The sequence below is a fragment of the Oryctolagus cuniculus genome, chromosome 1, assembly GCF_964237555.1.
Source record: "Oryctolagus cuniculus chromosome 1, mOryCun1.1, whole genome shotgun sequence".
In the NCBI taxonomy this organism is placed as follows: Eukaryota; Metazoa; Chordata; class Mammalia; order Lagomorpha; family Leporidae; genus Oryctolagus; species Oryctolagus cuniculus.
In genome coordinates this window covers 81,197,214-81,208,823 of record NC_091432.1, presented here as the reverse complement: position 1 = coordinate 81,208,823, position 11,610 = coordinate 81,197,214, and the positions used below count along the sequence as shown (strand labels likewise).

At 43.4% G+C, this 11,610-nt stretch overlaps 1 pseudogene; it reads right to left on the bottom strand.

Moving 5' to 3' along the window:
* Positions 1–1,528: 1,528 nt before the first annotated feature.
* On the bottom strand, positions 1,529–3,008 carry LOC138846066 (upstream-binding factor 1-like protein 1; annotated as a pseudogene).
* Positions 3,009–11,610: the final 8,602 nt, after the last annotated feature.

Sequence of the window (11,610 nt, the reverse complement as noted above, 5' to 3'; positions counted from 1 at the left end):
TTGAGACGAGCATTTGAATGACTGTATTCATTTAGGATTCTCCTCCCCAAAACCTATGGATGTCATCCAATCCATTGACTTCCTGAAGAGAGCAAAACACAGGAGAAAGGAATGCCCTCAGCCATTGTAGTCTTTTGGGGCGTGAGCCCCTCTCCTCTTTCAGGCCCCTCTTTATTTTGCTGTCAAATAAATAAATATTTTAAAAAACAGCTCATGCTTATAGATAGAAATATTGCTGGTATTTTATTATTTGTTTCAAATAAATTTCATGGTGGAAAATAATGTAGACCTTAACTTCAAAGTGAGAAGCAAGAACAAATCATTTCTAGTATTTAGCACTGCTTGCAAACTTCCCAAAGATCATATTGAAACGCGAGCTATAAAAGTTGAAAATATTCCAGTTGCATCCTGAAACAAATTTTGACCTAGACAAAGATAAATAACATTTTACTAAGATTTCCAGGAATAAAATAAACATTCAAAAATGGCTTTCATCTGTGAAGCCTACACTACTACTGTGACACAAATATTCTTTTAACAAAATGTGGAAATAGTCAAAAGCAAAGTAGAATGAGACGGGAGGAGGCTTAAATAGGTTTCCAAAAATCCATTAACCAAAGAGTTTAAAGGAGTGTCGTCCAGTTGAACTGGCAAGAGTAGAAGTTTGTACCTTTTCAGGATATCCGAATGTGCACGAATCTCTCTATGCCAAATGCTAAACGGGAGACTCACTGGTACTGAGAGAAGGAAGGATTAGGAGCTTCTGCTCAGGGTAAATGAGGGCTCCACACAGAACAGCAGAACCCAAACTAATAACATACTGATTCTATGGAGGAGCTCATTTAATTGAAATAGAAATATTTGTTTTTTGTTTTAAAACTTTTACTCTTTGAAATTAGTAAAAAGAGACCCAGGGAGAGCTAAGAAGTAAAGACACACATCAAAGGAAGCGTGATGATGCCCACTGCTCTCCTGGCAACATCAATCCTTACATCAGCAAGAGAGAACACTATGTAGAATCTGACAACTTTCCTAGGTCACCTCTCCTGCTGCCCATCAAACACTCTGGACCCTGGATTCAATGCAGGAGTTGAGGAGCAGCTCCCCAGGCAAGTCAGTGGTCATCCACTCAACCATGTCCCCAACAGAAGATAAGATGACCAACACATCTACCACCGTGTGCCCCACAGCCCAAGCAGTTCCTTGTTTACCAAGAGCTTCAATTACTTGGAATTTCTCAGGGATGGAATTGGGGATGATGATGGGCGGTACCAGCTAGCATTTACATGCATTCCTCAGAAAAGCCATCCCTCCAGATTTACCAACTTGATACAGAGATACAGCACCACCTTCCCCTCATACTAGCGTGGTCTACGTTTATTGAGATAGAAGGTGGGAAGAAGGAAAGGAAAAAAGGCAAGAAAATACAAGGAGCAGGGACAAGGGAGTCCTCTCGGTGACATTTGGTCATGAACACTTTTTGTGGAGATCACTGTCACTGTCCAGGCTTCTAGACTGTGAGCAGAGCTCAGTCAGAGTCTGAGGAAGATGAGCTACACACAGCATCCTTGCTCATCCCCATCTTCCCTGCAGCCTCATCTTCATCCTCACTGACAGAGTCTGAAGAGTTACTGCCTTCATCCTCTTCTCCATCTTCCTCCACATCCACGTCTACTCGCTGTGAGGGAGGAGAATCGACCTCAATATGCTCTGAGTGATCTTTCCCGAGAGCCTGCATCATCTGCTTCTCTACAGGTGCTTCTTGGGAACTCCTTATTGATGTGGGCTGCAGATAACCCTGTCTGAAGTTGGGGTTTGGGCCTCCGGTCATGCGCATATTCCTCCCCTTGCCATAGTTGGCTTCTTTGTAGACAGCATATTCCTCAGGTGACAGACTCTGCAGCCAGAGGTCCAGGTTCACCTTGTACTGTCTCTGCAGCTCCTCCGCCTGTCTGGTAAAGTGCTCCCTCTGGCTTTGTGGAACACGCTGCCAGCGCCTGCTGACCTCCACCATGCGCTCCCTCGGGTGCAGGCTTCGCAGCTCCGGACTGCCCCATAAATCTTGGTGGAATTTGTGGTATGCGTTCATAGGGGGCTTCTTGGGCTCTCCAAGGAAGACCAGCTTCCTGGACAAGCCATACCTCTCTGGAGGAGACCTCACATGTTTCCCATTTCCCTGAGACTTCCTGGGGGCCTGGGCTTGGCCCTTCTTGAAGAAATCCGATTTCTTGGAGCCCTGGACCAGATCAGGGTGATCTTCCCTGAACCGAGCCAGTTTTTCCTCATATTCCTGCTTCTCCCTCTGGAAATCCTGGAAGTATTTCTGCTTCATGTGCTCTGGGAGCTGCTTGTATTTCCCAGACAGGATTTTGGTGAGCTCTTGGTTGCTGAGGTTAGGGTACTTTTGGGAGTAGTGGGGCCGCATCTGCTTGAAATAGCGGATGTAAGCAGTCAGGGGCTTCTTTGGGAAGTCTGGATGTTTCTTGTGGCTTTTCTGTCTGATGTGTTCCATAGTTCCCAGGACAGTTCTGTCAAGTTGTAGAACTTCCTGAAGTGAGAAGAGATCTGTAATTATCTCAGTTGGAGAGCTTCCCCAGCAAATCCTCTCAAAGCTAATTTCCCCAGGGCAGATGTGACTGGGTTGTTCTCTGTTTCCGTGGAGTCTGGTGGATGGGAGATTATTCTCTATGCATTCCAGGATGTTGTTTTTTGGAACAGAAAGCGTAGTCTAAATCAGTGCTGTGGACCACTCTTAAAGTCCTTGTTGTGTACCATCCTTGACATGTCTCAAAGTTTTTCTCCCACAAGACTCCAAGAATGTGTTTGTGGGCATCCTATAGTCATTCAGCAGCTCTGAGGAGAAAGGGCAGGAACATTATTCTCCTTCACTAAGATTAGTGGGAAAACCACAACTCACGCAGGGTACATCCTTCATACATTTCATGGGCTCTGCAGTGTAACTGGAAAACTGCCACGTCTGAAATGAAATCTAGGCTTGCCTTTGACATGCTGCATTTGTGCTTTTCACAATCTCCACCACACCAGCCTCACCAGCTTTTTACCGAATCTCACCGGAGCTTATTTAAAGGGAACTCAATAAGACAAGCAGCAGACCACACAGTCAAGAAGCTGAAGTGACTAAGCATCCTGAGATCAAAGTAAAAAACACAAAAAGGAAGGAGGCATAACTTATAAAGGAAGGACAATCCCTGTAGTGACTGAATGTGGCCACAGTCTGTGTCGAGTTCAGATACCCTTGACTGAAGGTATGACCGAGGATCAGAAAATGCACACCATGAGTGCTGGCAAGTGATTGCCCAAGTACTAGGATCCCTACCACCCATGTGTGAGGCCCAGAATGAGCTTTAGCCCGACCCAGCCCGAGCCATGCCAGGTATATGGGTAGTAAACCAGCACATGGAAGAGCTCTCTCTCCTCTTTTCATTCTTCCTTTCTAAAGTATAATTTGAAATATTTTGCATGTTCCCTGATTCACTTTACAGTCTTTTGTAATCTCACGATATCTCAGTTTCCTTTTTGTCCAGATTCTCTCTGTTCTCCATTACTTCTCTGAAAAGCTGAGCAAGTAAAGCCAGAGACTCTGTCCCAACAGCTTCTGGTAGATGCTGTGAAGGAATGTTTCTTCATCGGGTTTGATGTCATATCTGTAGAGGCAGCTGGTACTTTGATAGAGGTAGCTGCTATGACAACCTGGTTCCTGGTCACCAGGGTTCTCTCTCAGTGGTTGCCCTGTAGAGCACTGTATCAGTCACCAGCAGGGTGCTAGCTCCTCTGGTCATGGCTCTGCTCTCTCCATCCTGGAACACCAGCAGTATCATTCCCAGTCAGTTCTGAAGTTCTTCATCAGCAAATGAATAGACACACACACACTGCCTAGTGACATTTTTTAGAGATTTTTCAAAATTTATTGGACAGAAAGCATTACAGAGAGAGGGATAGACAGAGAGAAAGATCTTCCATCTGCTTGTTCACTCCCCAAATGGTCATAATGGCTGGAGCAGTGCTCATCAGTAGCCATCAGTTTGCACATATGATGATTTGATTTCCAGGTAAAAAAAAACAAAAGCTTTGAATTTTTATACTAGAGCTGCACTGCATGACATAATCAAAATCTTAAAACTGCTAGTATAAAAACAGAATATTATTATTACTTGGATTCATCAATACATGGATTCCAGGAGTTTATTTGGAATTGGGAACCATCAGTTAGTGTGATAAATGTGCTTGAGCCAGTTTATGACAATATTTTCTTTTCAGTTTTCAAAGAGGGTAGATTCAGACCTAACTCTTCCCTCCAGTATCAGAAGACTAAGGGAAGCTGACTCCATAAAGCAAATGATATTTAAGGAGGTCGGCATCTTAGAAAAAAAAGCCACCAACTGGATCACAGACACCACTAGATGCAGCCATTATAGAACATGAAGAGCCAAAGAAGACATGAATAGGTGTTAGAATTTCCAGACAAAGTGGTCGGTGCTGCGGCATAGCGGGTCAAAGCTGCATCCTGCGGTGCTGGCAGACCATATGGGCATTGGTTGAAGTCCCAGCTGCTCCACTTCTGATCCAGCTCTCTGCTATGGCCTGGGAAAGCAGTGGAAAATGGCCAAAGTCCTTGGGCCCCCACAACTGTGTGGGAGACCCAGAAGAATCTCCTGACTCCTGGCTTCTGATCAGTGCAGCTCCAGCCATTGCGACCAACTGGGGAGTGAACCAGCACATGGAAGACCTCTCTCTCTCTCTCTCTCTCTCTCTCTCCTTCTCTCTCTGTTTAACTCTCACTTTCATATTAATAAATAAATTCTTAAATAAGGAAATATCAAACCCATTACCCTAGGCCTGGAGTGATGTAAGACTGCTGTTGGTTCAATACTAAGAAGAAAATTCCTCTATTTTCAAGTTTTAAGGTAAAAAAAACATTAATTCATTTCTTTGGACCCAGTACTCACCTGACGATTGGAATTGGTCCTCTGCAATTCTTGGATTGGATCCTGGGTCAGGTATGTGGTTCTGAGTTTCCTGGGATCTGCAGGATCAGAAGGTTTCCACAGCCCAGTCAACAGCAAGCCTCAGAACTGAATAAACCTTGACTGGGCGAGGCCTTTATACAAAAGGAGCAAGTCCCGCCCTGATGGGATTACTGCAGCAGAGAGGATTAGGGGGAAGGGCACTGTTTCCCATCATTCTTTGGGTGAACACTTTCTCAGGTGATTTAGTTAAAAGCAATCAGATCAATCTCAAATTACACAAAAGTTCTCTTGATTGAAATGAATAATTATTTGGGAGGTGATATTTGTAAATTTTTGAATTCCAGATAGATATTCTCTGACTACAACCATCAAGATATTTTGTATAACTATGAAAGGCTTTCTTACTGTCTCTCACTTTCTCTTCTCAAATAAGTTAAAAAACTTTTTTTTTTAAAAAAAAGGAATGTACTTGGAATGAGAGAGATTATCACAACTTAAACTGAAGGTTGATCACATATGGAAGTGCCTGTTCAATCCTTGCTGCTCCACTTCAGATTCCTGCTAATGCAACTGAGAAAGCTGTCCAAACATTTGGACACCTGCATCCAAATGGGATTCCCTGATGAAGCTTCTGGGTCAGCCTGACCCAGCCCAAACTGTCTGGCAGTTTGGAGAGTGAAACAGCTAGTGGAAGATCTCTTTCCTCCCTCTCTCCTTCACTCTGCCGTCTTCTACTGCTTGCCCACGCCATAGCAGAGAGCTGGATGGGAAGGGGAGCAGCCGAACTGAAAGCGGCAATATTTGTTAATTTTAGAAATCCAGATAGATATTCTCTGAATAAACCCATTGAGATAGTGTGTATAAAAGCCTAAATTAATAGATGGGTGAGTGACATGTTTACACTCACAAATCAATACAAGGCAGTAATGTATAGGGTTAGACATATCAATAAGTATCAAAGGAAGAATACCTGGAAATATAATTCTTGGAATTAATAGCAGTAAAACCTGCTGGGATAATTTTTGAAATTCTGATAGATATTTTCTGAATGTACTCATCAAGGGGATATTATGCATAAAAGCCTAAATTAATAGAATGTTGAAGTATATTTTTACATTCACAAATTGATACATATGCAGAATTTAATTGTGTTGAAGTTATAACTTTAGTGATAACTTTCAAATTAAAACTTTAATATGTTGAAGTTATATATAGGATTGGCCATATCAATAAATACCAATTGAAGTATACCTGGAGATATGATTCTCAGAATTAATAGTAGTAAAACCTGCTGGGATGATTTTACCTGATTGCTGTTTTATTCCTTTAAGTGTTTTGATTATCTGGAAAAGAGAATTAACCACTGTTTCAAAACAGTTGTAATAAGGCATGTATATCTCATAGAAGTTTCAAAAGAAGACAGGCCCAGCCGGTGCTGTGGCAATGTAGGCTAAGCTTCCTCTTGCAGTGCTGCCATATGTTTGCCAGTTTGTGGCGCAGCTGCTCCTCCTTGGATCAAGATTTTGCATTGTCCCGGGAAAGAAGTAGAAGATACGCAAGTGGCCGGCAGCCACGGCTCACTAGGCTAATCCTCCGCCTTGCGGCGCCGGCACACTGGGTTCTAGTCACAGTCGGGGTGCCGGATTCTGTCCCGGTTGCCCCTCTTCCAGGCCAGCTCTCTGCTGTGGCCAGGGAGTGCAGTGGAGGATGGCCCAAGTGCTTGGGCCCTGCACCCTATGTGAGACCAGGAGAAGCACCTGGCTCCTGCCATTGGCTCAGCGCGGTGCGCCGGCCACAGCGCGCTGCCAGAACAGCCATTGGAGGGTGAACCAACGGCAAAGGAAAACCTTTCTCTCATCTCTCTCTCTCACTGTCCACTCTGCCTGTCCAAAAAAAAAAAAAAAAAAAGAAGAAGAAGATGACCCAAGTGCTTGGACCTCTGCACCCAGCTGGGAGAGCTGGAAGAAACTCCTGGCTTCATAATGGACTCAGCTCTGGTCATTGCAGCCATTTCAGGAGTGTAGCAGCAGATCTAAGACCCTTTTCTCTGGCTCTCCTTCTGTCTGTAATTCCAACTCTCAAGTAATAAACTCTTAAAAAAATAGGTTCACAAAAAAAGGCTACTTAGTTATGTTGTTTCCGTAAAAGGAACATTCCATGAATTGTCTTTTGTCAGCTATAATTTGTTTAAAATTCAATGAATGTTAATATTATTGCTGATAATAATGATGAACCTGGGGAACACAGTTATGTGAAAGAAAAATAGAAAATGCCATATATTCTGTAATTTCAGTTCCATGAACCTATAGATGAAAGGATTAGGAGAATTAGAGTGGCTCATTTGGTGCCTGAGGAGTGATGATTGGCAGATCACATACAGGTGAGGAGTCACACAATAAGCCAGGAAGCCCAGAGAACTCACACATGCCCCACCCTAATTCTATCTCCCAGCCCCCAAAGAACAAAGCTTTTAGTGCAGGGTTTGAGAAATGTTCCTCTGTTATATAGGATAGATACAAAACTAGAAGAGAATGAAGCATTTTTCCACCGTGATTCAGGTTGTTTTAGAAATCAAAGGTACATATTGGAACTGGTGTCCCTCATCTCTACAGCACAGTGTACATTTCCCCTGCACGTCACCCCACTGTTTGTAACCAAACACTATGTCCCAGGACCTCTTCCTCGCCTAAATGAGACAATGGAACTCATTACTGAACGCCAATAAACAACACCAACAGCTTTCACAAGAATTATCTTGTTCTCGGTTCTATTAGTCAGAGCCTCCGATGACATTTAACATATGCAGATGTATTTTTATAAATGCAGAGAAGATGCCACAAATGATGTTATAAACAGCCAGAAAGAAAATTCCCTATCCCTGGGTAGAGTGTGCCACTCTGTAATCTGCACCATACTTTACACTGTATGCCGATTCTTCACTGATTTGCACATCTGAGCAGGCATGTTTCCAAACAGTTCAGAGAAACAGAGAAGAAGAGCAAAAGAACTTGAATCAACAAGTGACTAAAAGAGAATGTGTATTGCCAGGGATGGTTGAGGTGTAAAATGTGCATTGCACACAAAATTAGCATATAAATATGTAAAATACATTAGTAATATTTATAACAATAGCTATTTAAAATGTTTAGTGTATAAGAAATTTAATAATATCATTAATGTTAATTTTATTTGGTTTATTTTTTTGTGTTCACTAGAAAATTTAGTATTAGATATGTGACCCATATTGCTATCTGGTATTTAACATTTTTTAAAATTTATTTAATGAATGTAAATTTCCAAAGTACAGCTTATGGATTACAATGGCTTTTTCCCCCCCATAACTTCGCTCCCACCTGCAACCCTCCCCTCTCCCGCTCCCTCTCTCCTTCCATTCACATCAAGATTGTATTAATGGTTTAAGAAGATAGGCTGGTGCTGCAGCTTGCTAGGCTAATCCTCCGCCTGCTGCGTCAGCACTCCAGGTTCTTGGCCTGGTTGGGGCACTGGATTCTGTTCCAGTTTCTCCTCATCCAGTGCAGCTTTCTGCTGTGGCCTGGGCAGGCAGTGGAGGATGGCCCAGGTGCTTGGACCCTGCACCTGTGGGGGAGGCCAGGAGGAAGCACCTGGCTCCTGGCTTCAGATTGGCACAGTGCACCAGCTGTGGCGGTCATTTGGCGAAGGGGGGTGAACCAACAGAAGGAAGACCTTTCTCTCTGTCTCTCTCTCTCTCTCTGTCTAACTCTGTCAAAAAAAAAAAAAACAAAGCTCTATTACCAAGTCCTATGATTATTATAGGTATACCTCCAAAATTATTTTATTTGTCTTATTGTCGCCATTACTGACAAATGTCCTTAGGGAAAAAGCTTGGTTTTCCTGTCTGAATTCTTCCCAGACACCTAAAATTGTAGAAAAGATGAAGAAAGTGTCCATAGAATTGGATGATGATTGGTGAAGACAAGTGGTAGAATGTAGTACCCATGAATTTTTAAAATCTTCAAATTGTAGCTAACCCTGTTTCTTTCTTTCTCCTTCCTTCCTTCCTTCCTTCCTTTCTTTCTTTCTTTCTTTCTTTCTTTCTTTCTTTCTTTCTTTCTTTCTTTCTTTCTTTCTTTCTTTCTTTCTTTCTTTCTATAGACTGAGAGAGAGAGAGAGCTCCCATAGGGGCGTTTCCTGCCAGGTATTTGATACGGGAGTGAAGGAAGACCTGAAAAACCAAACATGAGACAGTGAAACAACCCAGAAAGTAACATCTGAAAGAGCCGTGACCACCCTAACTATGGGTGAAGGAGGTTTGTGATATAAACTACAACAGGACCAGAGTTCTGCAAGGAGGGTGGCATTGGGAAGAGGTGGTTCCTCTAAGGCAGAGGAGAGGCACAGAGACTTCTGCCATCCTCCTGCCCTCTAACGTCCTGCCAGTGTCAGCTTGTGCAAAAGCCTGGCACTCTCAGCCCTCAGTGTAAAATAAAGTTATAAGGTTCTAAGGCATTATCATGGACATCTGAGCACAGTGTAGGGCTTGGATTTGTACACAACAATCGATGTGCTGGTAATCTGTAGTCGAGACTCAACTGCACAGATTTGGGATGTGAGAACAAGCGCCAGTGTACACACATTTTCTGGACATACAAATGCAGTTGCTACAGTGAAGTGTCAAGCTGCAGAACCACAAATTATTACAGGAAGCCATGACACTACAATACGATTATGGGATCCGGTGGCTGGGAAGATGAGAGTGCCATTAACAAATCATAAAGGATCAGTGACAGCTGGAGTGTTACATCCAAGACATAACACATATGCTCTGGTTCGCCACAGAACATCAAACAGTGGAAATTCCCTGATGGATGTTTCATTCAAATTGTGTCTGGACATAAAGCTATTATTAACACATTGACTGCAAATTCTGATGGAGTACTTGTATCTGGAGCTGACAAGGGCACTATGCACCTTTGGGACTGGAGAACTGGCTCCAATTTTCAGAGTCCACGCAGGGGTGCAGCCTGGGTCATTGGACAGTGAATCTGGAATATTCGTTTGTGCTTTTGATCAATCTGAAAGTTAATTACTAACAGCTTCAGCTGATAAAACCATTCATGTGCACAGAAAGGATGATACAGTGAGAGAAGAAATTCATCAAGGGGCTGGCGCTGGGGGAAGCAGGTAAAACTGCCACCTACAGTGCCAGCATCCCATATGAGTGCTAGTTCGAGTCCCGACTGCTCCACTTCTGATGCAACTCTCTGCTATGGCTTGGGAAAGCAGTGAAGATTGCCCAAGTGCTTGGACCCCTGTTCCCTGTGTGGGGGATCTGGAAGAAGTTCCTGGCTCCTAGCTTGGGAGCTCTGGCCGTTGCGGCCAATTAGGAAGTGAACCAGTTGATGGAAATCTCTTTCTCTCTGCCTCTCCACTCTGTGTAACTCTGTCTTTCAAATAAATAATAAAATGATTCTCTTTTGAAAAAGAAGAAGAACAACCTATCTGGTCAGCTGGAAACCAGAAATTATCAAGAGAAAGAGTTTGTAATGTGATGCTGTCTCCATGGTGGTTCTTTTTTGTTTGTGTGTGAGTATTTATTTATTCTGAGCTTGGCATTGATGAGGAAATCCTGTCCTCTTGTGTTCTGGCTGGGAGTATAAAGCAGAAACTCACTTTTGGTATGATTGCTGCTTTGTATTTTCAACAAACGGCCCCCCCCCCCCCCCACACACACACGCACACACTTCTCACGGTGTTTTTATTTCTAAAACAAAGAGTTTGTGGTCTTGGGGAAAGATAAAACTAGTTTCATCTTCTAACACTTTGAGAGATTCACCCAGAAATAGTGTTGATTTTGGACATTTGAGACAGAATTGACCATCACAGTTAGTTGAATTAGTAGTGACTTGAGTTAGTAGATTACATAATATTAAGCCTACAGAGTTTCCACCTGCCAATTCACTACCCAAAAGAGCTAGGATTGGGCAAGGACAAAGCTAGGATCCAGAAATGTATTTCTGGGTCTTGTATGAGGGTGGGAGAAACCAAGTACTTGAGCCAGCACCTGTTGTTGCCCACAGTGCCCGTTGTTACCATGAAGCTAGAATATGCAGAGGAGCAGGACATGTCCCCAAGTGCTCCAGAAAGAGATGTGGCCATTCCAAGTGGATCTGAAACCACTGAGCCAAACATGAATGTTCTTGATGTTAGAATAACTTTGTTAATACTAACTCTCTCTCTCTCTCTTTTTTTTTGGGGGGGGTGAGGGGGCAGGTAGAGTTGTAGACAGTGAGAGAGAGAGACAGAGACAAAGTATTTCCTTCCATTGGTTCACTCCCCCAGTGGTCGCTAGGGTTGACGATGCACTGATCTGAAGCCAGGAGCCAGGTGCTTCCTCCTGGTCTCCCATGCGGGTGCAGGGCCCAAGCACTTGGGTCATCCTCCACTGCCCTCCTGGGCCACAGCAGAGAGCTGGACTGGAAGAGGAGCGAGGAGCAACAGGGACAGAACCAGCACTGGTGGTAGAGGATTAACCAAGTGAGCCATGGCACCGGCCCCAATACTAATCTCTTATTTGTTCTTTAGTCCACTCTTTGACTACATTTGCTTTGTCTGATATGTCCTAAACAGTGCTCTGGGTAAT